The 25,997-nt window shown below is 43.0% G+C and overlaps 1 pseudogene; it reads right to left on the reverse strand.

Annotated features, from left to right (window-relative positions):
* Positions 1-2,142: 2,142 nt before the first annotated feature.
* Positions 2,143-22,359, reverse strand: LOC119255554 (interferon-induced very large GTPase 1-like; annotated as a pseudogene).
* Positions 22,360-25,997: the final 3,638 nt, after the last annotated feature.

Consider the following 25,997-nt stretch of genomic DNA (forward strand, 5'->3'; position numbering starts at 1 on the left):
GGAGTTAGTGCCTCAGCAAATGAATTTGATGGGAGGGGGACACAAACCTTTAGTCCTTAACACGCCCCGTCCTCTATTCTTTCTTATATTTATGTCCTGTTCCTCTGAGAGAGACTTTCTTCTCTGTCAGTGCAATTTTACATCTTCATTTAACCAATTCCCGTTTTATTCTTGTTGTTTGGTCTTGCCTTGGAATCCATCGCCTTCCATCCCTATCCCTTAAGGGACATTCTTTCCCATTGCATTTGGGGGTCACTTACCAACTTATTCTGGAAATCCCCTAAATCTGTTGATAAGGTGACCTCCAATTTCTGTGTTTCTGGGAACCCCACTTTCAGTGACTCATTCCACTCACCATGTGAACATAACCTTCACCAACCTGATAATTCGGGACACCTCTAATCCTGCTCCTATCCTTGGCTCACTGTCCCCCCACGTTGATGATCTTGTGATTCCCATCCCAACTCCTTCCATTCCCTATTACATTGTTGTTCCTGAGGTCCATAGCAACTGCAATCACAGACACGGTGTAATCCTTTAATCCTGACCCTGCCTTGATGGCAGCTTTTCTCACTCTACTACCATCTCAGAAAACCCTGTTCCTGCATAATCACATTCTCTATCCCAGTTTGCTTCTTCCCAGTTCTTTAATTAATTAATTAATTTATTTATTTATTTTGAGATCCATTGAGCATAGCCTCTGATTCTCTTAATAATCATACTGCTTAAAAGCCTGAGGCATTTATCAAAAATTTTATTCATACACAGCAATTTTAGCTTGAAAACACACTTTAATCTTTGATATATGATACTTCTTAGTTAAAGGCAATTATAGATTCATTTACAAATATCCAACAAAGAGCATTCAGCAAATGTTAATTAGACATTGTGGTTTTCAGGGCACAGCATAGTGAGAGGCAGGCATGATGCTCTGTGGGGTTCAGCTTCTATTGCCATTTTAACTTATCACATTAGGACATCCTCCAGCTCTTACTGCCAGTATTTTCCAGGTGACAAGAGCGAAACTTGCCCTTCAAGAATTATGTCTTTTAAATAGGATTTCTTCTGCAGATAGGGTCATTTGATCTGACACTGGGATAGGCTTGAAGTCCTTTGGGGACAATGACAGCACAGGCAGCACTCCTGTCTTCCACGCTGAAGAGCCAAGTCCTGTGACTGCTGTTCCATGGACTGTTGTCACTGCTATGGAGGGGTAGAGAGAGTTACTGTAAATGGAAGCCAGTAGATGATGCGCTTAGGTCCGACATAAAGGAATTCTCATTTTTGTTCAGGATTCAATGCAAAAATACTGATGTGAAAAAATATGTCCATTGCAGCACTATTTACAATAGCCAACTTACAGAAACAAGCTAAGTACCCATAGAGGAGTGGGTAAAGAAGATGTGACATCTATTCAGAATGGACTACTACTCAGCTAGAAAGAGATGAAATCTTCCCAAACTGTTGAAACAACCAATAGCTAACTTATGGAATGCTATAGCAGTCTGTAATGACTTGATTTCCCTCTATGAAAGGTACATTTTCTGATAATTGATGATGTGCTGGGGAGGTTGGGAAGTTTAGCGTGGGTTTAGAATCCAGAGACCTAGAGGTTAGAAGTAAAGCAGATTTTTATTGAAAGTATTTTCTAAGAGAGGACAGGGCAGAGGTCAAATTGCCTGCCTGCACGTGAGTAGGGGCAGGATCTAGCGTTTACAGTTAAGCTTATTCTGCCTGGTGGTTTCTGGTTTTGCTTAGTTAGCAAGTTCTGCGTGCATCCCCTTCCCAGAATAAAGGAGCAGGAACTTTCTGTGAGAACTGTGGGATAGGAAATGTTGCTGGTGGTTGGGGTACTGATATGGCAACAGCTTTTGACCCAGTTTAACCTCATCAATTTATATAAAATTGCATATTTAAAAAAAGCAATATTCTGTATAATAGTTTAAACTATGAAGAATATATATATTTAGTAAAATGTTTTTAAAGTAGAAGGAATCGTGGCAAAGTTAAGTGAAGGCCTGTCACAGAAAATCTTTAATTCTTGAAATATTAGTTAATTTGTTTTGAGATGTTTCATTGGATATGTGGAAACAATGAGGATTCTCCTTGTGAGGAGATGTCTGAGCATTGTTCATTCTGGGGCTCTTTTGTGGTCACTGAATATTATCTTTTCAAGTCATTGAGCACATCCTGCTTTGTGATTTTGGTCCAGGCATCAGGGATTTCACCCCTCCCAGCAAACTTTTTCTTATATCTTTCTTGTAACTCTGATCTGAAGTGACAGACAAACCATTTCCAGTATGACTGGGAGGAAGAGTCTGGGGTGATGCTCCATGTGGCATATTCCCCTCCTGCCTGTCGGTAGGTCTTCCACGGGATTTCTCTGCCATCTGGAAAAACTATTGCACAATCACTTGCTACCAAACTAGTACAGAAATCAATGACAAAGTGGTCTGTGTTGTGCCATTTCCCTCCTTTGGCAGCCGAAGGACGGTGGAAGGAAACACTGTGGTCTCCTTCGTGTGCAGGGATTGTGTTTGTACAAATTGCCCCACAGGAGGGACACTGTTTCCAGCAGCCACAGAGATGTTCAGAGAGCATTTTTACGATTTCAGGAACCATTTCTTCTACAGACTTGCTCAGACACTTCTGTTCCACTGTCTTCATTGCAGGATCCAAAGCTTCACTCATAGCTTCTTTGAGGAAATCATTATCTTTTATCTCCTGGTGTTCAATGCCTACCAAGTCCTTTCGAGGCAAGATCAGTTTCTCTCCCAGCTGATCACAGAACATATCCAGCCACTGAGACACGGTGCTGCCTTTATCTTTAGCTATTTCTATGGATTTATGAATGGCTGAGAGAATGGTATTTTTTATTTCATCTAACCTTAGTTTTAACATATCCTTCACTTTGTTACTTTCTTTGTCTGAACAATATCTTCGAATATGACTTTCAATGTAATTCCTGAAAAATGATTGTGGATGATGAAGGTACTGCCAGTAGTTATCAAAAGTCTCCTCTTCTGCTAGAGAGATAAGAATGTGTTTCTCCAGGTTGGCCCTGTTTCCATTGAAAGCGGAACAAGTTGCTCGAATGTCACCTGAAATGTCACGAACCATTAGCCCCCAGATGGTAGTTAAGACAGCAGGAGTGAGCTTGTTCCACAGAAAATCAACAAATGTTTTGATTGAAGTTGCTCCCTGACAAGAGATCTTAAAACTCATGAAGAAATCATCTTTCTTACTTTCCAGGTAGTTGACAGGATCATTTGCTTGCTTGAATGCCCTGTGTATATCCTTAAATTCTATTGATGCACTTTGGAATAAACTCAAAGATAAATCCATTTTGTATCTACTTGTAAATGTGTATCTTTCCTTAGATGGTGCAGATTGCACCCCTTGCTCCATTATTGTCAGGATTTCATGGAAGTAACTTGAATTGTAATCATGCTGATGCTTCCTAATGTTGGCATTAGCTTCTTCATATCTTGAGACTATGTTACTAGTCGTCATTTTTATGGATTCTTCATCTTCCACATTTAAGTGCTTTCTAAATCCAAAAAAACCCTTCATTTGGACATGTTTGTTATGATCTATTTGAAATGTCCCCCCAGAATTTTCTTTCACTATGTTCACCACATTTTTCTCCTTGTTGAAATGTTGCAAAAGGATATTTTCTGCATCCACATCAATTTGTGGCTCTGGAATTGGCTGGAGTGTTGAGGACACTTCAGAGACCCATTTTTGCCAGAGTTCATTGAATTTTTCACATAGCTCCTTCTCACTCAATTGTTGGCCCTTTACAGTTAAAGCCAACTCTCGACTTCTTTTTAATAATTCCATTTCATAACTTGATTTTTTGTTATCCAGTTTTTCTTGATTTTTTTTAAAACTGATAAGTTCATTCACTTTTCTTTCGCTCTCTAAAATAAGTTTCTCTTTAAGGATTATTAACTTATTCTCAAAATTTGCTTTCCACTGAACCAGTATTTCGCTATCTGGATCTTCATTAAAATATTTTTCAAATTCTTGCTTGATGGCTTCATATTTTGCTGCGACAGGAAAATGAAGTTCGTCTCTCATGATTATTTCGGTTTTCCCATTCTGAATCTGGTTGATCAGCTTGTCCTGCAAGCCCAGCACATGACTCCTCAGCTCCCAGGTCCAGGAGTTGTACCTGGTCTCCAGTTTGCTCATGGCCACGACCTCTTGGGTGTTCCTGAAACTGAAAATGAAGTTCTCACTCACGAGTGCTCTCCACAAATCTTGAACTCGCAGTTTTACATCCGATATCTTCATGATGCTTCCCCTGGCCTCCTGCTGGGCGGTCAGGAGAATTCTGCTCTTCAGGTCCTGGACGTTGTGACTGTAGCGAGGATTAGGAGGGGCCATTGGGGGGTTGCCGTCCCACAGGTGGGCAAAGTAGCAGACATGAGTGTTGACATCAAACTTAATGACATCGCTGAAGCGGGTCACATCTGAGCACTGTTCCTGCTCAGCAGCTGTCACCGCCATTTCATCCAGTCTCTGCTCTAGCCGCCTCCGCCCTTCCATGGTCTGGTCTTCAGCTGTGATTTCCCCCACATTCTGATGGACAAAGAGGCAACTTGGAGAGATTTTCACTTGCTTCATCCTCAGAAAGGCCTGGACAACTATCTGTAGAATGTCTTGCATTTCTGATGGATTCTCTCCAAAAATATTGATCAGAGTCAAGTTTGCAAGTCCAATGACAAAGGTTGCCAACTCATTGTCCCGATTCTGTGATTTGTTGTTGAGTTCCGGGGCTCGAAGTCCTTCTGTGTCCATCACCAGGACAAAATCAAAGCCAAGTTCTTCTGTGAATGTCTCCTCCACCCTCAGGAGCTGCATGTAGGCCCCTCGGGTGCACCTCCCTGCACTGACCGTGAACTGCAGCCCAAAAAGGGCATTCATCAGGGTGGACTTCCCTGAGCTCTGCAGGCCAAGGACAGAGAGAACAAACAGTCGTTTGTCCCCTAGTTTCTCAGAGACCTTGTCAAACACAGCTGCCACCCACTTCAGAGGCACATAGGAAGCATCCCCTTCCATCAGCTCAATGGGAACGCCAGCGATCATCAGATTCGCAGCAATCTGGGGGAGACACAGGAAAAGTTTATCTTTTGTGGAGTAAGCTTCTTCCAGAGCTTCATAGATCTGGCCCACTTCTCTGAGAAGTTGCTCAATCCCCAGGGAACAGTCATTAATCTTTCTGGAGAGAGCTTCTATCTTACATTCCCAGTCTTTCAGATGGCTGCTCTTTGGTACATTTTGCTTTTCTGTTTGTATCTGTGACCACAAAGTCTTTTTCTTTTTATTCAGTTCTTCCAAGTGTCCAGCTGTAATATTGTCCAAAAACACACTCATCCATTGGAGGAAATAAAGTTTGGTATGAGTTTCTGAATACATATGAAGAATTTCAAGAATAGATCGCATGAAATCATTGAAAGGAAAGGCTCTGGACAACTGTTGTTGCCGTATTCTTTGCTTCTCCTTCTCAATTTCACTCTTGTGTTGTTCAATGCTCCGATTCCCCTTCTCTCGCAGATTGTACAATTCTTTGTCCTTCTTACACCAAAGGTGCCAGAGTTGTCCCTGAAGGGGCAGTAAGTTTTCCTTCATTTGTGAGATCTGCATCTCCCCCAGTAGGGCCATTAAAATCTCTGCCTTATCCTTGGCCTCCTTGCAATCTCTCTGGTCCTCATCAATGATGAATCCCTGCTGGCGAGCAATCTGGGCACAGGCCTGTAAGCTGAGAGCAGCATCAGATCGCTCTAGCATACACTGGATTGTAGTTGCGAGCTCTTCTGTTAATTCAGCCTCATTTCTGTTTCTGATTCCAATTCTCACTCTTTGGGCAGACTTATTGCCCATTATTTTTTCTTTGTCATCAAGCAAAAAGATCAAAGGTTTGGAGGACTGACACAGGTCACCGACAATTTTTCTGTTCTCTTTATTGTCATCAGTGGTTGACATGAGGACCACAAGGAGAGAAGAGACCTTCTGCAGGAAGGTGAGTTGCTCCAGGTGTTCCTTTGCATCTCCATGAAGATTGGTGAAGGTCAGGCACCTGTGAAATCTGTCCTCCTCTTCCCCCCCGGGACAGAACCAGCAGATTTCCACCACACCTACCATCAAGAGACAGTCTTTGCTGCTCCCTTTGCAGTGTCGGTGAAAAAAGACATCATGTTTACGTTTACTAACAAGACAGTTCATGATCTGAGATTTGGAAGCAGAGAAGCCATTTCCAACTCGAATAAAGGACACAATGGGGGTAGAGACCTGGCTCATTTGCTGATTCCTGTAATTGCTCTTCTCGGTTGCTGATGTCCTTGACTGTTGCCAGGTTTTCCTAATTTGACTGAGAGACCAGAGAGAGAATTCAATTTGAGAAGTGCAGGGGTTAGGTATTAGAAGGGGAAGGGCAAACTGACAAATGGCAAGTTTGCCCAAAATATATTGTCTGGCAAAATCATCTGCACAGTGAAGAATTGCCATCTGAATATCCATAGGGTGGATGTGGGGCCTGGGATTAGGGGCTGAAGAACTAGTGGGACCTTCACTGTCTTCAAAAAGGTCTGCATATGGATCAAAAGCTTCATTTTCATGACTTGTGGTGCTTGGGCAGTCTTGCATCTCTGTGTTTCCATCATCTTTGAAGACCAGGTATCTCAGCCCATAATCCAGCATGAGCAGCTTCTGCAGGAAGTAGAAGGGAAGGTCCTGTTCAGAGCTGGGCTGGGTGTTATGCACAGAAGCTTTGTAGATCAAATGGAAGTCAGCTCTGCTCTTCTTTTTTGGGTAGTAATGCTCTAGGCCTAGACGCTGGAGTAATTCTAGCAAGGGCCTATTTTCTGTGACTTCCCATTTGTTAATTTCATTTTCTTGCAATTCATTGGGTGGGTTCTTTTTATAGAAGACATTTTGCAATTGTTTCATCACCTCATTCTCTTGCAATGGAGACCTGGTGGCTTCATTATCTCCATCAATGAGCAATTTCAAGTCTTTCTCCAGGTTCTTGCAATCATGAAATGCTCCACATTTGGTGAGCACATATGCAACTTCCTCAGATAATGATTGTCCCAGGTGCTGTCTTATTAATTCCAAGCGTTTTGTTTTCTCTTGTGGAGAAAGAGCTGTGACTCTAGCGGTGGCCGTCAGCCCTTTGAGCACCAGGAATGCATGAGCTCTGCAGCTGCAAGTACTTTTGAGTTCCTGGTATTGCTTGTGTGTTCTTTGCATTTCATTCACTAGGAAGTCTAATTGTTTATACCCTAGAATAGATTGGAAAGTTTTATTTTCCGCATGATATCCTGCACCCATTGCAATGCAAAGTAGCAAGACTTGTATGTCTGGCTGCTCATTTTCTTGGAGCTTATTCAAGAAACAGCCAAGAGCCAAGCTAACCTCATAAGTAGCCTTTCTTTGCACTTCCTCTACCATTTCTAGAGACTCCAATTTGGGCTTCACATCATTGAGATCATGCTGGGCTTCTTTTAAGATTTTCATTAGTTCAGAAAATTGGGAGATGTTGACAGGCTCTTGTGCTGACTCTGACTGGAAGATCCATTGCATGATGGAACGAGTCTGAGGAAAGTTTGTCACGCTGTAGATGTGGGGATCCAGGAGCATGCGCAACTGAGATTTAACAAATTTGGTGTTATAAGTGGAATTGTTTTTGCAATGGTTGACAGTGTTTAATAGAAAATTCTGCAAACCCCCATCTGTTAGGCATATTTTAATCCAAATATCATAACTTTTTACTTTTTCATTCAACACTTGCATGAAATCGCTCAGTTTTTTAAGTTGCTTTTCAGGGTCAGCTACCTCCCAGGATTTCACATCTTGCAGGAAAGCTTTGGCCTCCTTCTCATTATGCAGTAATTCTTCTCCATCCTGGATTTGGGCTGGGAGGCCAGTCAATGCAGCGTAGCAGTCTGTCAGGAATTTCGCTACCGGCAGCGGGTCCTTGAAATCACTCCTGTGGCTGGAGAGGATGATGTCCCAGACGGGCACCAGCTGAAGTCCCCTGTCAATGACACACCAGGTTTGATTACTGGCCTCGAGGCCAGCTTTCCACTGAATGAGGCTGTTTGCTTCCTGTGGGCCACCGGTCTGGGCAGTAGATAATTGTACTTTGGTTTGGAGGCTTTGGAAGGTGGTTTTCTGAGAAGCTGCTTTTGAATGTGAGGCTGACAAATCCACACCTGCAACACCTTGCACTCCAAAGCCACTGTAGCTGCCCCTTATGTAACTATCCAGGGCCTCTGCTGCCTGCTGTTTCACCTCTGCCAGCTGCTCGCTCTGGAAACCCTCTGCAGTGGCTTTCCACCAGTAGATTCCTCCCAGATGCAGAGGGCCCTGGTTAGCATGAGATCCAAACCTGTGGAAGAAGTCTTTAGCCCTGTCCCTCTGCTGGAGGAGACTGTCTGGGCCTGCAGCCTGACCCAGAAGGTTTTCAATACATTGCAGTTCCTGGAGGGCAGCCTTGGAGAACTGGAGCTGATCAAGAGGAAAGTGGCAGGAGGCCAGGGGGACGTAGCTGAACTTGGTTGAACAAAAATAGGAATGCTGAGAATGTGATTGTCGGGTTGCCTTGGAATCTGAATGTTTGCTGCGATCTATACCAGCTTCCAGGCTAAATCCCCAACCTCCACCCCTGGCTGCGGCAGTTACACTGAATCCTAGTTTTTCCATAGCCTGGGTGAAGGTGTACTCGTCTTCAGAAGATGCAAATTCTTTTGTTTCCATGCGCGTGTCTGCTCAGGGCCAGAAAGTGAGAACTCCATGGGAACACTGAGTAGCTCTTCTCTCTTCTCTAACAGGCCTCTTTCAGAGCTGGTTTTGTAAATTCCCCGCAGGGCCAGTCCTCCGGATGCCCATCTCACCAGCTCTCTGTCCGGGAGGTTTTGTCTATGGGACAGAGTCCCCTCTGGGAGGTGAAGTTGTCTCTGCATGTTTTCCATGAGTTCTTTTAGGGGTGTTTGAGGCGGTGGCCAGTACTCTTTGGGGATGTCCATTGCTTGCCTCAGCTCTGCCTCTTTACTCCTCACTGCCTCTTCCTGTCGCTGCCTCCCTGCTGACATTGAGCCTCTCAGCTCCTGCAGCGCCTGCTCCGCCTGCTTCTGCTGCTTTCTTATCATTTCCACCTGAGCCTCCTGTGACTCTGAAAGCCTCTTTGAGTGTGACAGGTTCAGCAGTTTCTCCAGGGCCCTTGTCTCCCAGGGATGTTGTGCCTGGGCCTGTAGCCTCTGGAGGTCCTTTGTGTCTAGGTGTTCTAAAGCCTTGGCACAGGTGACGCCAAGGTGTTCCTGTAGCTGGGGCAGCCAGTACTCAGCTGCCAGCCCCACTTCTCTCAGCATCTCCTGGAGCTCTTGCCCTCTTTCCCCTGGGAGCTGGGAGTCCTCAGGGGTTATCTGTGCCGTGGCCATGGCTGTGGGAAGAGAAAACTCTCAGTTTAAAGGGATCAGGACCTTACAAATTACCTTCCACATGATCAAAATGGTGAGTGTACTAAGGGTGGCGGTTGCCTTTTTTTTTTTTTTTCATTTCCACCTGTCATAATTTTGAGAAATACATTTTATAGCATTGATCAATTTCTTTTTTGTGGAGGGCATTTTTGTAGTTTTCCCAACGTGGATTTCTGCATGCAGCCTGACTATTGTGCTTCTTATTCCACAAAATCAAGAGCATGGAAACTATTACGCCAAAGTTTAGCATTTGAAAATAGCATGAGCTTTATAATTATTTGAAACTTTATAATTATTTGAACATAAGAGTGGCACCAAGTGCCATTTTCTCTATTAGTTTCTACCAGCCTGGGTTGACTGATACCCTATCTCTGGCACTTAATTTTAGATAATTTCATAATATTTATTTATTCTCCTATACTTTATTTTTTAATTTCATTTTTCATCTTTTAATTTATTTTATTTCTTTTTTTAAGATTTATTTATTCATGTATACAAGAACTGGGGTACAGTCCAGATGTGCGGGAGGGTTATAGAGTGGGGAACAGAACAGGCAGACTGACCGAAATACACTGCTGAGGGGAGCAGCGGGTGAGACAGGAGAGGTCTGCTGAGCCATGTGGGTATCTCGCCAGCTGGCTAGGATTGAATCTGTGCTGCAGAGGCTGCAGACAGCTTCACACTACTGCCCTCAGCTGCCTGCGCCTCCAGGGGAGGCTCTTATTTCTTAATTAATTTTTAAAAAATGCTTGACATTAGAATCCCCTCCATTAGGTATTGCCATGTCTCCTACTCTTTAAAATGTCCTTGAAGATATTTCCATCAAAGTAACATAAAAAATTCCATCCTTTTATTTCCATTGCCTTTAAACAACTAAGTAAAATTTTATCCACAAGCAAAGTGCCCCTGTGGGAGATGTGGGTGTAGCACCAAATGCCAAAGGATCTGGGAGGAGTCATGCCCCCCTGTCAATCCATAATAAGCAGAAGACTTTGGTATAGACTTAGAACCAAAGGGTAGTTAACCTGCCCCAGCCTCTTTCATTGTGGCTGGGAAAATGTGGATAGTGGTGGCCTGTGCAGAGAACTACAGATGAGAGTGAATTTGTAGATGTCCAGTCTCTCTGAGCAGATAGTCCAGCATGAGTTTGGTGACTACATGAGACTGGACTGGTCAGTGCCATGACCTCTCCGGTGGGGCTAAGGAGAGTGTCGACTGAGTGCATGACTCTCCACTTGTGTGGGACATGGCTGAAGGGAAAAGAGATCAGTACAGAAGCAGATAAGAATATCAAAGATCACTGAAGAGAAGTGATTTCTATTGATTGAGCCAAGGGCCTCAGCAAGAAATCCACCCATGAGCCTCTGGAGAACCTCACCCATGGATCTCTCCAGTGGGTCTGTGGGTGACTCAAGTACCCTTCCTTAGGTGTCAGCAGCTGCTATAAGCTGCTACAGCGGGGAGAGCTATTGTGATAAGTGGACACTGTCAGAAAAACTCTGTTAGCATCAGTGTGCTAGGAAGAACGCACAGACTTGAGCTATAGCACCATCTTCTGGGAAAGGAAAAGATAATCTTCCAAATGTCAATGGGTTACAAGAACTAGAGAAGAAATAAAAGTTTAATAATATTATCACACTTAGGTCATTTCCATAGTTTAGCTATAGCAACTAGTGCTGCTATAAACATGGGAGTGCAAGTTTCACTTTGATTTACAGGTTTTGAATTTTTTGGGAATGGAATTATTGGGTAAATGGAGATCCTCGTTTAATGTTTTTAGATACGTCCATGTTGCTTTCCATAGACTGGCTGGGCCAGTTTGCATTTCTACCAACAGTGTGGAGGGTTCTCTTTTCTCTACACCCTTGGCAGCACTTGTTATTTCTGGTCTTTTCTATATGGGCCATTCTCACAGGTATGAGATGGTAACTCATTGTGGTTTTAATTTGCATTTCTCCAAAAATAAGTGGATGTGAACATTTTTTTCTTGTGCCTGTTAGTCACTTTGGAGAGATGTCTGTTTCATTCTTTCACCCATTTTTTGATTGGGTTATTGGTTGTTTTGGTAGAGTTTTGTGAATTTTTTGAGTTATTTCTATAACTTTGATATCAGTCCTATGTCAGATGTATGGTATATAGATATTTTCTCCCATTCAGTAGGGTGTCTTTTCATTTTAGTTAGTTTCTTTTGCTGTACAGAGCTCTGTAGTTGGATGTAGTCCCTCTGTTTATGCTCTCTTTTGATTTCCTTGCTGTTGGGGACATATCCTTAAAGGCATTACTAACTCTTCCATTATGAAATATTTTGTCTATGTTTTCTTCGCCTGACAAGGATCCTGAAACATACCCTGGGACAAGGATAACCTCTTTAATACATAGTTTTGGGGGCCTCCCCGGTGGCGCAGCGGTTGAGCGCTGGGTTGCGAAGCTGCCCGCAGCCTCTGCGGCGCCGGTTCAATCCCCGGCTACTCCCCGGCCACTGGAGGAGGGTCCCACATAGCGCAGACCTCTCCTGCCACCCGCTGCTCCCCTCAGCAGTGTACTTCGGTCCTTCTGCCTGCTCTGCTCCCCGCTCTGGCTCTGGTGAATTCTCTCACCCTCCCGCACTTCTGACTGTACCCAGTGCTTGTATAAATAAAAATAAATCTTTAAAAAATAAAAAAAATTTAAAAATAATAAAAATTACATAGTTTTGGGAATACTTAACAGCTGCATGCAGTGAGAAGAATGGAGCTGGTGTACCCACACCTGACACCACCCCAGATGTAATTGTTGCAACAAACACACACCACATTTTAAGGCAACTAGTAAAGATTTTAGGAGGTGACTGCTTCTACAATGAGAAAGCAGCAAAGCAAAGCTATAATATATAAGAACATGAAAATAAAGAAAACTTCATGAAAAGATAATAATTCATCAATAACTAGGTCATAGGCATAGGATTTTGTGACCTGGATGATATAGAATTCAAAACAGTTGTGTTAAAGAAACTCAACAAGTTATCACAAATCTCAGAATGATAATATTATAAAACAAGGGGAAAATTCATGAACAAAACAAGGTACCCAAGAAATATGAATCATAAAATAGAAAAAACCACCAGTTCTGGAGTTGAGCAATTGCATGAATGAAACAAAGAATGCAGTAGAGAACATCAAATCAAAAAAGCAAATGAAAGAGAAACAGAAAATGGGTTAGATGGTTGATGATTTTAAATAACTGCATAGAGGAGGGCAAAGAGGAAAAAGTTGAAAAGAGAAAGGAATGGCTATATGAACTATAGGATTCCATAAGAACAAATATTAGAATAATCAGGATCCCATGAAGTAAATATTTAGAACATTCTTATTCTGTAATGGGTATAGTTATTAACCCTATAATTATAGTATACGGGTTAAAGTAAAGAGTATAAAAACAACTATAGTTTCTATAATAGTTACTGAATACACAATGCAAAGGAGGTAAATTGAACACTTTTTTTTTTAAAGATTTATTTATTTATTTATTTATTTATGCAAGCACTGGGTACAGTCAGAAGCGCGGGAGGGTGAGAGAATTCACCAGAGCCAGAGCGGGGAGCAGAGCAGGCAGAAGGACCGAAGTACACTGCTGAGGGGAGCAGCGGGCGGCAGGAGAAGTCTGCACGCCATGTGGGACCCTCCACCGGTGGCTGGGGAGCAGCCGGGGATCGAACCGGTTCTGCAGAGGCTGCAGGTAGCTTCGCAACCCAGCGCTCAACCGCTGTGCCACGGGGGGGGGGAGGCCCCCTGAACACTTAGTTTTAAAAGGGGGTGTAAAATAGTGGAGATTTTGTACGTGGTCCAGGAATGCTGCGATAAACTTAAAATGCATAGTTTCCTCAGTGAGAAACTTTATGTAAGCCACGTGATAACCACAAAGCAGAAAACTAGATTAGATTGACAAAATATAAAGAGAAGGAAAACTTATGATGAGGGGAAATCACTAATTTAGAAAAGGTTGCAGAAACAGAGGGAAAAGTAGATGTACAAACAACCAGAAAGTAATTACTAAAGATGACATTAGTAAGTCCTCATCAATATTTATTCTAATTGTAAGTGGATTAAAATAACCAATCAAAAGGTACTTAGTGGCTAATTGGATAAAAATATCAAAACCAACTATAATGATGCCTACATTTCAGCTTTAAGGAAACACATAGTCTCAAAGTGAGGGATGGAAAAAATTCCATGCAAGGAGAAAACAAAGAAAGTAAAAATAACTATAATGTAGCAGACAGGGTAGACATTAAGCCCAAAATGGTAAGAAGAGACAAAGAAGGTTAATAAATAGTGGGAAGGGGGCCTATTCCTCAGACGTCATAATATTTATAAATATAGATGAACTCAGTATTAGAAACCCTACTTATATTAAGCAAATACTAACAATAAAGGCAATGTAATATAATGGAACTTCAGCACACCATTTTGACTAAAGGATAGGTCACCCAGACAGAAAATCAACAGGGAAATGTTGGATTTGAACCAAAAATTAGGCCAAATGACCAGGACACATATAGAACATATCATGCAATAATAGCACATAAATTATTTTCAAATTCACAGAACATTCTCCAGGGGAGATCATGTGAAAGGACACACTCTAAGTCCCAACAATTTAAGAAGATAGAAATTTTCCCTCAGTTTTTTCGCTATCACAAACTGGAAATGAACCAAACTGGAAATGAACAGGAGGAAAAAATCTACAAATAGTGGAAATTATACAACACAATGCTGATGAACCAAGGCATCAAAGAAAAATCAAAAGGGATACAATGAATATCTTGAAACAGGTGGAAATACAAAATACACAACATGTGAGTTGTTGCCAAAAAGCTCTAGAGGGTAGTTTATGATGATTAATGCATATATAAGGAAAAAAAATCTCAAACAACCTAACTTTACACCTCAAAAAACTAGAAAAAGTGAGCCTAAAGTTAGCAGGAGGAAGGAAAGAAAAAATTACAACAGAAATAAATGAAAGTAAGGTTAGAAAAGCAATAGAAAAAAAAATGTTTATTTTGAAATAGTTTTTCAGTTGGATAAAGGACAATGATGAAAGTAGCTAGAGTAAGAAAAAAAGAAAAGACACCAATGGAATCAGAAATCAAAGAGGAGGCCTCCCCGGCGGTGCAGTGGTTGAGTGCTAGGTTGCGAAGCCGCCCGCGGCCTTTGCAGCGCCTGTTCGATCCTTGCTGCTCCCCGGCCACCGGAGGAGGGTCCCACATGGCGCGCAGACTCTCCTGCCGCCTGCTGCTCCCCTCAGCAGTGTACTTCGGTCCTTCTGTCTGTTCTGCTCCCTGCTCTGGCTCTGGTGAATTCTCTCACCCTCCCGCACTTCTGACTGTACCCAGTGCATGTATAAATAAATAAAAATAAATCTTAAAAAAAGAAAAATCAAAGAGGAGATATTACATGTTCAGCAAAATAAATCTAAATAAGATAGACAACTACAGGATTTCTTTCATTCACGTGGAATATAAAGAAACAAAACAGACTAAATTAAAAAAAACACATAGATATCAAACTGCTGAATTGAAGCTACTGGAGGGGGAGGTGGGTGCAGGACAGTGCTTTATGGTAGAGGATTATGGGTGCTTTGATGGTGGGTGTGGTGTGGTCACATACATCTGAAGAGGTGTGACCTAATCCCCTAAATCATCAGCAGTGCTGTAGATAGTTACCTCAATTTAAAAAAAGTTACAAAAAATAAAAAAGAAAGCAATTAAAATATGTATAATAATGCAAATAATATATCAACAATATATATATAGCATAATGGAGCACTATGATATTACATTATTTATATAATGTATGTCACATACATAATTTTATATATTATAAATCATTTTACATATGATGTATAATGGAATATTATTCAGTCATGAGAAAAAGGAAATGCCACTATTTGGGACAACATGGATGAACCTTGAGGGCATTATACTAAGTGAGATAAATTAGAGAAAGACAAATACTGTACATCTCTTATATAATATATAGAATTTAATAATAACCAACCATGTAAGAGTAGAGAGTATATGGGTGATTACCAAGGGCTGATTGATTAGGGATTAGGATTTTTATATGTTACTTTATTTTTTTTTAAAGATTTATTTACTTATTTATACATGCACTGGGTACAGTCAGAAGCGCGGGTGGGTGAGAGAATTCACCAGAGCCAGAGCGGGGAGCAGAGCAGGCAGAAGGACCGAAGTACACTGCTGAGGGGAGCAGCGGGCGGCAGGAGAGGTCTGCCGCCATGCGGGACCCTCCTCCGGTGGCCGGGGAGCACCCAGGGATCAAACCGGCGCCGCGGAGTCTTAGGGCAGCTTCGCAACCCAGCGCTCAACTGCTGCGCCACCGGGGAGGCCCTATATATTACTTTATTTTTATGTATTTAGTTTTTATGTGTAGAAGAACTGGGGTGTAGGCCAGAGTTGTGAGGGGTGAGAGGATTCACCAGAGCCAGAGTTGCGAGCAGAACAGGTGGATTTGTAACAGGACTGTCCTGGGAAAAGGGAAGTTCCAGGTTCCCCGCCCCATCCAAAAGTTGGTGGAGCTGAGTAGGGAAGAGAAGAAGCAGGGAAAAAAGACTCACAGGGAAGAAAGAAGGGTAGAGAGCCTGAAGGAGACCTGGAGGAGGCACATGGAGCTGAGAGGCCTGTGAAGAAACTGTGCTTGCCTTTTGGTGGTGGACTGAGTGACACAGATGTGGGTGAGAGGCCATTGGGGAGGATAACAATGGCAGCTTTTATCTTGGTTTTGATTTTGCTCTTTTCCTCCTTCTTTACAACTACTTGTCTGGCTGATTCTGTCCCTTTTCTGTGGGTCCCACTAGAAGTTGCTTCAGACTTGTGGCTGACTTTTGGGCCTCTCTCTGGGCCAAAAAGTCCATCCCATTTGGGTGGACTTTTATTCATGAGGGGATGGGTAACTTTGGGTGCTTGCTTTAAAAACTATTTTGTCTTTTCTGTATTGTTCACTAATTGTATTAAAGTTCCTTTCCATTAAAGTCTTATATGTTTCATGTTGATATGGCAGATGGCAGAACCTATTTAGAGTAGGCAGGTTTGAGGGTTCTAAGGTACCCCTCTCCCTGCCCTGTAACAGATTTACTGAAATACATTACTAAGGAGAGCAGTGGGTGAGACATGAGAGGTCCGCTGCACCATTGAGTTAGCTACCTGGTCAGGGATCATACTCAGGCCCTGTGGTGATAGCTCTGAGGACACCTTGGAGGCCTGCAGGATGTTTTCTTTTTAGGAGCACAAACTTGCAACCAGGAAATAAATAAGTCCTGAACACTTAATCTACAATGTAGTTATTATGAACCACACTAGCGTACTATTATAAACATTGAAGTTACTAAAAGAATAGATCTTGGGCCTCCCCTGGTGGTGCAGAGGTTGAGCGCTGGTCTGCGAAGCTGCCCGCAGCCTCTGCAACGCCTGTTCAATCCCTGGCCGCCCGTGAGGGTCCCACATGGCGCTCAGACCTCTCCGGCCGCGACTGCTGCTCCCCTCAGCAGTGTATTTCATCCATCTGCCTGCTCTGCTCCCAGCTCTGGCTCTGGTGAATTCTCTCACCCTCCCACGCTTCTGACTGTACCCAGTGCTTGTATAAATAAATAAATAAATCTTAAAAAAAAAAAGACTTAAAAAAAATAGGTCTTATTAGTCTCACCACACAAAAATAATATTATGTGATATAATAGAGGTGTTCACTAACTCTGGTGATAACCACTTTGCAAGAATAAGTGTACGAAATTAATACATTTACACCTTAGATTAACATGAGATTATAGTCTATTGTATCTCAATAAAATATACAAATAATGCCCTTCTAACCTGGTTTATGCTTATCACTCCTTACTCTTCATCTTCCCTTTGTTACATGTGTATGGTTTATGAGCATGTATGTATATTGGAATACTGTCTATAACTGATGTGATCTTAATCCGTGTATGTAGAACCAAAGGCTCTCTTGTATTCAATATTCCTCAATTTTGTTTGCTATTGCCTTCAGGAGATAGCCTGCACAGCAGTTGGAATGAGAGTTCACATGTCTCAGCTTCACATGTGACTCAGCTTCCCTTCTTCCTGTAACTCCTGTGCTCCTGAATGTCACTGCCATACTGCTAAGTCAATCCACATCCTATTCTTTCCTTTTCCTCCTACATAAATATAGTTCACATGTATTTTCAGTCTACCCATTTAAATCTCTTTCAATCTTCTTTTTCTTTTGATTTAAAACAAGACAGATTTATTTGTCCCAGTGCTAGAGGTCAGAAGTCTCAAATGGGGTCCCTCTGTGGTGGGCCAAGGGGCTGAGTGTCAGCACTATGAAGCAATCTGCAGCTACTGCAGCATGAGTTCGCTCCCTGGCCAGGGAGGTGACCCACATGGCGCGCAGACTTCTCCTGCCGCATCCGCTGCTCCCCTCAGCAGTGTATTTCATCAGTCTGCCTCTTCTGTTCCCCGCTCTGGCTCTGGTGAATTCTCTCACCCTGCACCTCTGGCCTACATCCCAGTTCTTGTATGCATTAAAAAAAGTCTCAAATGGGGCAGAGGACTGCATTCCTTCAGGAGACTCTAGGGGAGAATCTGAGTCCTCTCTCGGTGTATTAATTCTGCTACTCCAGGCCCATGTATCCAAGTCCTCGTGGTCCCACAGTTAACTCTGTACGGATGGTCTGAGCTGGGTTGGTTATTCTCACCACATCGGACTAAGCGGGCAGCCTTTCTTCCAATCATGGTTGGAATCAGCCTGGCATCATCGATAGCAGCTGCAAGTATGGCAGGTGGGGCCCTGGGACACAGCCTGATTTCTGCCCAGGAATTTTATGAACAAATAGATACCTCCTTAGAAAAAACCTATGTGTCTTTAGCATCATTGCAAAGACAGCTCACCTTCCTGGCATAGGTCACTCTCCAAAACCGGTGGGCTCTGGACTTGTTAACAGCTAATAAGGGGGGTATCTGCCTGTTTCTCAGGGAAGAATGTTGTTACTGTATCAATGAATCAGGGATTGTAGAACAAAATGTGGAAGCCTTAATGAAACTACACAAAGACATAGAATGGGAAACCGGGGGCTCCAATTCTCCGCTGACATGGTTTCAAAATCCTATAGTGTTATGGCTCCTCCCACTCTTGCGGCCAATACTAATGATAACCTTATTTTTTCTTTTTGCTCCTTACCTCCTAAAATTCATACAGGCTCGCATTCGGGAAATGTCTCATACCACCTTTAACCAACTCCTTCCACCCGTATTCTCGCATCCCTGCAGAAGACCCTCATAACCAGGCCTGAGCCACCCCCTTGGTCTTCGGACCCTTTCAGCAGGCAGTAGCCAAAGAAAGAACCTTCCCCCTTTTCCTATCAACAAAAGGCTGGTATGAAAGGTCCATGCAGGAGGCCAGAATGCAAAAGCCCACCAGGAAGCCCACCTGGGGACAGGAATGCTGACGCCTGCCTAGAGGATTCAGACAATGAGGCTCCCCCGCCCCCTATGGGTCTCTTCTCAGACAAAGAACCTCTACCTGCCCCACGAACCTTTTCTCGCCCTACAAACTTTTTCCCGCTGTAGGAACCCAGTCTCCCACCTGACCTGTCCTCACTCTATAAAAGCTTGCACCCCCCTACCAACGTGCATGGCTTCACTGACCCCCACCTTGGGTCCATGAGGTCCACCCGGGAGCAATAAACTTTCCCGTCCCCTGAGGAAGCTTGGCCTGGCTGTTCTTTATCGTGTCATACTTTTCACTGACTCCTGCTAGATTCTCCTCATTTGTCTATGGCTAGTTTCTACTATTGCTAAAATACACATTTAAAAGTAAAACTGCGAATGCTGTTTGATCAATTACTAAATAACCAATTTGATGGCAAATGGCACTGCCTGATACAAATATTACATTTTTTTATATAAAATTAGTAACTCTCTACCAAAAGGCAGTAATTCAACATTCGGCCTTACATTAACAAGTGGAAAAACTTCTGGTAACAAAAGGCCATAAACATCCCTCTGCCAAGTCTTTAATATGGAGATGTGGGCTTTAGAGGCAAGGGCTAATTGGAGAAGGAAATTCTTTTACTTTAAAGTTAAAGATAGCGGGCCTCCCAGGTGGCCCAGCCGTTGAGCGCTGGGTTGCGAATCTGCCCGCAGCCTCTGTGGCGCAGGTTCAATCCCCGGCTGCTCCCCGGCCACCGGAGGAGGGTCCCGCATGGCGCGCAGACCTCTCCTGCCGCCCGCTGCTCCCCTCAGCAGTGTACTTCGGTCCTTCTGCCTGCTCTGCTCCCTGCTCTGGCTCTGGTGAATTCTCTCACCCTCCCGCGCTTCTCACTGTACCCAGTGCATGTATAAATAAATAACACTTTAAAAAAAAAAAAAAGCCACGGACTTTAAAAAAAATAAAAAATAAAGTTAAAGATAGCAGTTGGGTGGCAGACGCGAGCCATGCTCCAAGTATAAGAAAATTCCTGATAAGCCAGGAGGCACCATAGCCGATTCCTGCTAAATTCTTCCTGTTTGTTTAGGGCTGATTCCCCTGGAGGTGACAATGGGTATGGTAGCTGTTAGAGTGTGCATTCAAGAATAAGTCAACAGCAATTTTGTGACTGGATGAGCTAGTAACCACGGCAGCACAAATAATGCACTCGGAAATAGTCAATGTTACAACTACTGATATGTCACCTATCGACCATTTTTGAAAACCAAAGGCTATAACCATCTTTGGCCCTGCCTCTGATAAAGTATTTGTAATTCCTTACAACTGTTAGGGGGAAAAGGATGTCCTAAAGCTAATTCCATACAGGATTTGTGGACTCCACCCCCACCCCAGGCCAAAGCCAAAGACACTGGAAACTCCAAATCCCATCACCACCAAAGGGAAGGTAGCTGGGACCTGGGGTGGGGTTAAGCAGCCAGGTGAATATAAAAGGCAGACACGTGGGCTTTGGGGGATTTCCCCCATTTTGGCTCTCTGCCAGCTCGCAGCGTCTGGCCAGCTCTGAGAGTGACTTTGGGTTTCCAGGTCGTCGGATCAGGTAGGACGCATTAAATACTTTATTTCCCTATTTTCTCCCTGAGTTGTACATTTTCCTTCTTTCCTTTTCCCTTGTAAATAAACCTTTTATTAACCTTTGTGTGTGCCTGTAGTGGAGTATTAATAAGTCCCTTTTAAGCGCGCGGGTGAGGACCCACAGCCAGGCAACCTGTTCAATATCAGGGCTGTCCTATAACAGATTCAATATTAAAACAATATACTATAGATAATGATTTCTATATAAAAGCCTTCTGTTTTTTGCTTTAATCATTTGGTTATATGTTAGTCTAAACTTTATAGATTAGTTAGAAAAAAATCCCTTTGTCTCCCTTCCCCCAGGTAACTTCCTGCCCTTTGTTTACCCTAGCCCTTTGTTAATCCTTCACCATGGTAAACATGGAAATGTTAGTTTCAGTCACATAAGTTTTTGCTAGTAATAAAATGTCACGACCTCTGCAGGAGAGCAAATAGACCCTTGGCTGTTCTTGAGAAAGATGTGATTGTGATCTTCCTGCCTTAATGCATATGCTTATGCACTCTCCCAGTTTGCTTGAAATGTATAAATAAAGGGCTGCTAAGACTCTCAGCAGGACGATGCCTGCACCCTGAGCCAGTGTTTGCTTCTCCTCATTTTGTAACAGGGGGGTCCCCAGGAAAGGGGGAGGTTCCAGGTTCCCTGCCCCACCCAAGGGAGGGTGGAGCTGAGCAGGGAGAGAAGAAGATGCAGAGGAGACTGAGGAAGGAAGGAAGCAGGATGGAGCCAGAAGGAGACCTGGTGGAGGCGCATGGAGCCGAGAGACACGTGAAGAAACTACCCTTGCCTTTTGGTCGTGAACTGGGTGACACAGATGTGGGTGAGACCCGTGGGGAGGTGACCATGGCAGCTTTTATCTTGATGTTGATTTTGCTCTTTTCCTTCCGGGCTTGTCTGGTTGTTTCTGACCCTTTGCTGTGGGTCCCCACTGGAAGATGCTTTAGACTTGTGGCAGGCTTTGGGACCTTGCTCTGGGCCAATCCCATTTGGACGGAGTTTTACCCACGAGGGGACGGGTAACTTTGGGTGTTTGATTTAGAAACTAGATTCTTTGCCTTTCCTGTATTCTTTCCTAATTGTATTAAAGTTCCTTCCCATTAAAGTCTCATATGTTTTGTGTTGATGCGGCGGATGGCAGAACCCATTTAGAATAGGCAGGTTTGCGGGGTCTGGGGTACCCCTCTCCCTGCCCTGTAACAATTTCCCCTCCCCATCTTTCTCTACAACTGCGCAGATGCCGTCCCATCCTTCAGGAACCCCTGACACCCAGGCTGCTGCGGCGGGCTCGCAGCACCAAGGAGTCTTGTGACTAGGGGCAAACTTGGACCAACTCTGGGACATCAGAGACTAGCACAGACTATACCAGAAAAGACATGGAATAATTTCATGCTCCATTGAACAAGAGGTGGGTAGGAAAAAAATACCTGGAGACAGTGGTCTTGGGCGGAAGACTGCTGTCCTGTGACACAGCTGCTCAGCCAGTGACCCTGGCAAGGGGTGAACTAAAGCTTGTGGCAGCACAAACCCTTGCTGAGGGGAAATACATAGGGAGGAGCAGGGAAGGTCATGAATGATAAAAACAAGTGAAACAGTGTTAAGCAGGGCTCTAGCTGGTCAAAGGACAGTGCCAATAAAAGACAGGTCACTGTGGAGTCTCACCTGCATGCATAATTGCAGGGCCACTCAGGTTCATGGAACAACAATGGAATTAACAAATGGGGAAAAGAAAAGTTTCTAAGGCCAAGAAGGCAGTCTCTCTCACCTCAGGTAGTGTTCCCAGTGTCCAGAAGTTCCAAAGAGAAGGTTGTTCACTCAAGATGGCGCTGTCCCATCAACAATGACCTGGAGCTTGTGGCACGCCAGCAAGCAATGGGCCAGGATCCAACTCTTTGCACCTGGAGTTGCTCATCGGTGGGGCCCCAAGATGACACTGCAGCAGCCCACAGCAGTGGTCTGAATGTTGGGCTGGACAGCACTGAAAGCAGGGCCAGACAACAGAGGCAGCAGCACTGGTAGACGGTACCAGATGATCAGGAGAGGTTAACAGCTCTCAGAGATGACCCAGACACAGTTGTCAGTCACCATCAACAGTGCTAGATAGCACTGGGCAGAAGTTTCTGTCACTGCCTGTCACTAGGAGGCAGAGTCAAAACTACCAGTTAGAGATCTTTGTGAGTTGTTGGCCTGCACCAAAAACAATTAGCTCTTTGAGACACCAGGCCCCAGGCCTTGGTGTTCCTTTCAGGTGCTGCCTGGAGCAGGTGTGGCCAGCCTGGCCATTGCAAAGCTTTTTGGATTCTCCATGAAGCTTTTTGGCTTCTCTTCTTTCTTTGGAGGCTGCTGGGTGCTGCTTCTTTCTTCTTTGCAAGCCAGGAACAGAGTCGTCTTTCTTCAGAGGCCAGGAACAGAGTCCGTGAGTGCCAAGTGTCTCCTACCCTGGCTAATATTCTCTTTCACATCCCCCAACTACAGGTCTGATTGGACCATGTTCAATCCTGAAGCTGATTGTACTATTTGCACCAATCAGCTCATAGCTCATAGCTGATAGCAATGTTGGCCCGGGACTCCATGAGGCTCCTTATGGCCTGCAGCTGAAGGGAGCCGTTGGCAGCAACTTCTGGAATGGGCAGGATTCCACCACCACTTCCAACTGCTCCCGCTGCTTAGGCAGTGGTGGGAAAGCGCCAGCCTCGCCCCTCACAAGCTGGGACCTCTGGTTTCACAAAGACAGTGCTTAGGCAGTAGAAGAAAAGAAATAATAAAAACCAAAGCAGAAATAAATGAAATTGAAACTAAAAAAACAATCCAAAAGATCAATGAAACCAAGAGCTGGTTCTTTGAAAAAATCAATAAAATAGACAAACCCCTAGCCAGGCTCACAAAGGAAAAAAGGGAGAAAGCACAAATAAACAGGATCATCAATGAAAGAGGAGAAATCACAACGGACACAGCAGAAATCAAAAGAATAATCAGTAACTACTATGAACAGTTATATGGAAACAAGTTCAACAATCTAGAGGAGATGGACAAATTCCTACAACTCTACAATCACCCAAAGCTAGATAAAGAAGAAATAGAACACCTAAACAGACCAATTACAAGCAGCGAAATTGAAATGGTAATCAAAAACCTCCCCAAAAACAAAAGCCCAGGACCTGATGGATTTACAAATGAATTCTACCAAACATTCAGAGACGAATTAGTGCCTATCCTTCACAAACTCTTCCAAAAAATTGAGAAGGAAGGGACAATACCAAACACGTTCTATGAAGCCAATATTACACTAATACCAAAACCGAATAAGGACAACACAAAAAAGGAAAACTACAGGCCAATCTCCCTAATGAACACTGATGCAAAAATCCTCAATAAAATTTTAGCTATCAGAATCCAACAATGTATCCATAAGATAATTCACCACCACCAAGTTGGATTCATTCCAGGGACACAAGGATGGTTTAACATCCGAAAATCAATCGTTATCCAACACATCAACAAAAAGAAATATAAAAACCATATGATAATATCAATAGATGCTGAGAAAGCTTTCGACAAAGTGCAACACCCATTCATGATAAAAGCCCTTGAAATTCTTGGGATACAAGGAACATACCTCAACATCATAAAGGCCATCTATGACAAGCCAACAGCCAGTATCATTCTCAATGGTGAAAAGCTGAAAGCAATTCCATTAAGATCTGGAACAAGACAGGGATGTCCACTCTCACCACTGCTTTTCAATATAATACTGGAAGTCCTAGCCAGAGCAATAAGACAAGAGAAAGACATACAAGGAATCCAAATAGGAAAAGAAGTCAAACTATCACTATTTGCAGATGATATGATAATATACATAGAGAACCCCAAAATCTCCACAGAAAAACTAATTCAACTCATCAATCAATTCAGTAAAGTGGCAGGATACAAAATCAACACGCAAAAGTCAGTAGCCTTCCTATACACAAACAATAAATCTGAAGAAGAAGAAATCAAAAAAACCATCCCTTTTATTATCGAAACAAAAAAAAAATCTAATGTTTGGGAATAAATCTAAGAAAAGAGGTAAAGGACCTATACAAAGAAAACTATAAAACACTGTTAAAAGAAATAGAAGAAGACACAAAGAAATGGAAAGACATCCCCTGCTCATGGATTGGAAGAATAAACATTATTAAAATGGCCATCCTACCAAAAGCAATATACAGATTCAATGCTATTCCAATCAAAATTTCAATGTCATTCTTCAAAGAAATAGAACAATTATTGATGAAATTCATATGGAATCACAAAAAAACCCCAAATAGCCAAAGCTCTACTGAAAAAAAAGAAGGAAATGGAGGCATCACACTCCCAGACTTCAAACTATACTACAAAGCCATAATCATCAAAACTGCATGGTATTGGAACAAGAACAGACATACAGACCAATGGAATCGAATAGAAAATCCAGAAATAAACCCACAAATTTATGGTCAACTAATCTTTGACAAAGGAGCAAAGAATATGCATTGGAGCAAAGAAAGTTTGTTCAATAAATGGTGCTGGGAAAACTGGGTCGCTACATGCAAAAGAATGAAGCTTGACCACTACCTCACACCATACACAAAAATCAACTCAAAATGGATTAAAGAACTAGACATAAGACCTGAAACCATAAAATACATAGAAGGAAATATAGGCGAAACACTACGGGAATTGCACATCAAAGACATCTTTACAGACACATCACCCAAAGCAGTGATAGTGAAGGCGAAGATAAACAGCTGGGACTACATCAAATTAAAGAGCTTCTGCACAGCAAAAGAGACAATAACAAAAACAAAGAGAAACCCCACCAACTGGGAGAACATTTTTGCACCCAACACTAATGATAAAGGACTGATCACAAAAATCTGCAAAGAGCTGATGAGACTCAGCAACAACAAAGAAAATAATCCAGTGAAAAAATGGGCAGAAGAGCTAAAAAGAAACTTCTCCAAAGAGGAAATGCAAATGGCCAACAGACATATGAAAAAATGTTCAACATCACTTGTAATCAGGGAAATGCAAATCAAAACTACCATGAGATACCATCTTACACCAGTGAGAATGGCACATATTAAAAAAAACTAGCAACAACAAATGTTGGCGAGGGTGTGGAGAAAAAGGAACTCTTCTGCACTGTTGGTGGGAGTGCAAACTGGTCCAACCACTATGGAGAGCTGTGTGGAGATTTCTGGACCTACTAAACATAGAGCTTCCATATGATCCAGCAATTCCACTCCTAGGTATTTACCCAAAGGACACAGAAACAGTAATTCCAAAGGGCACCTGCACCCCTATGTTTATAGCAGCACTATTTACAATAGCTAAGCTCTGGAAACAGCCCAAATGCCCAAAAATAGATGACTGGATCAAGAAGATGTGGTACATATACAC

This window comes from Talpa occidentalis, unplaced genomic scaffold, assembly GCF_014898055.3.
Source record: "Talpa occidentalis isolate TD23 unplaced genomic scaffold, MPIMG_talOcc4v2.1 talOcc4.3, whole genome shotgun sequence".
NCBI lineage: Eukaryota > Metazoa > Chordata > Mammalia > Eulipotyphla > Talpidae > Talpa > Talpa occidentalis.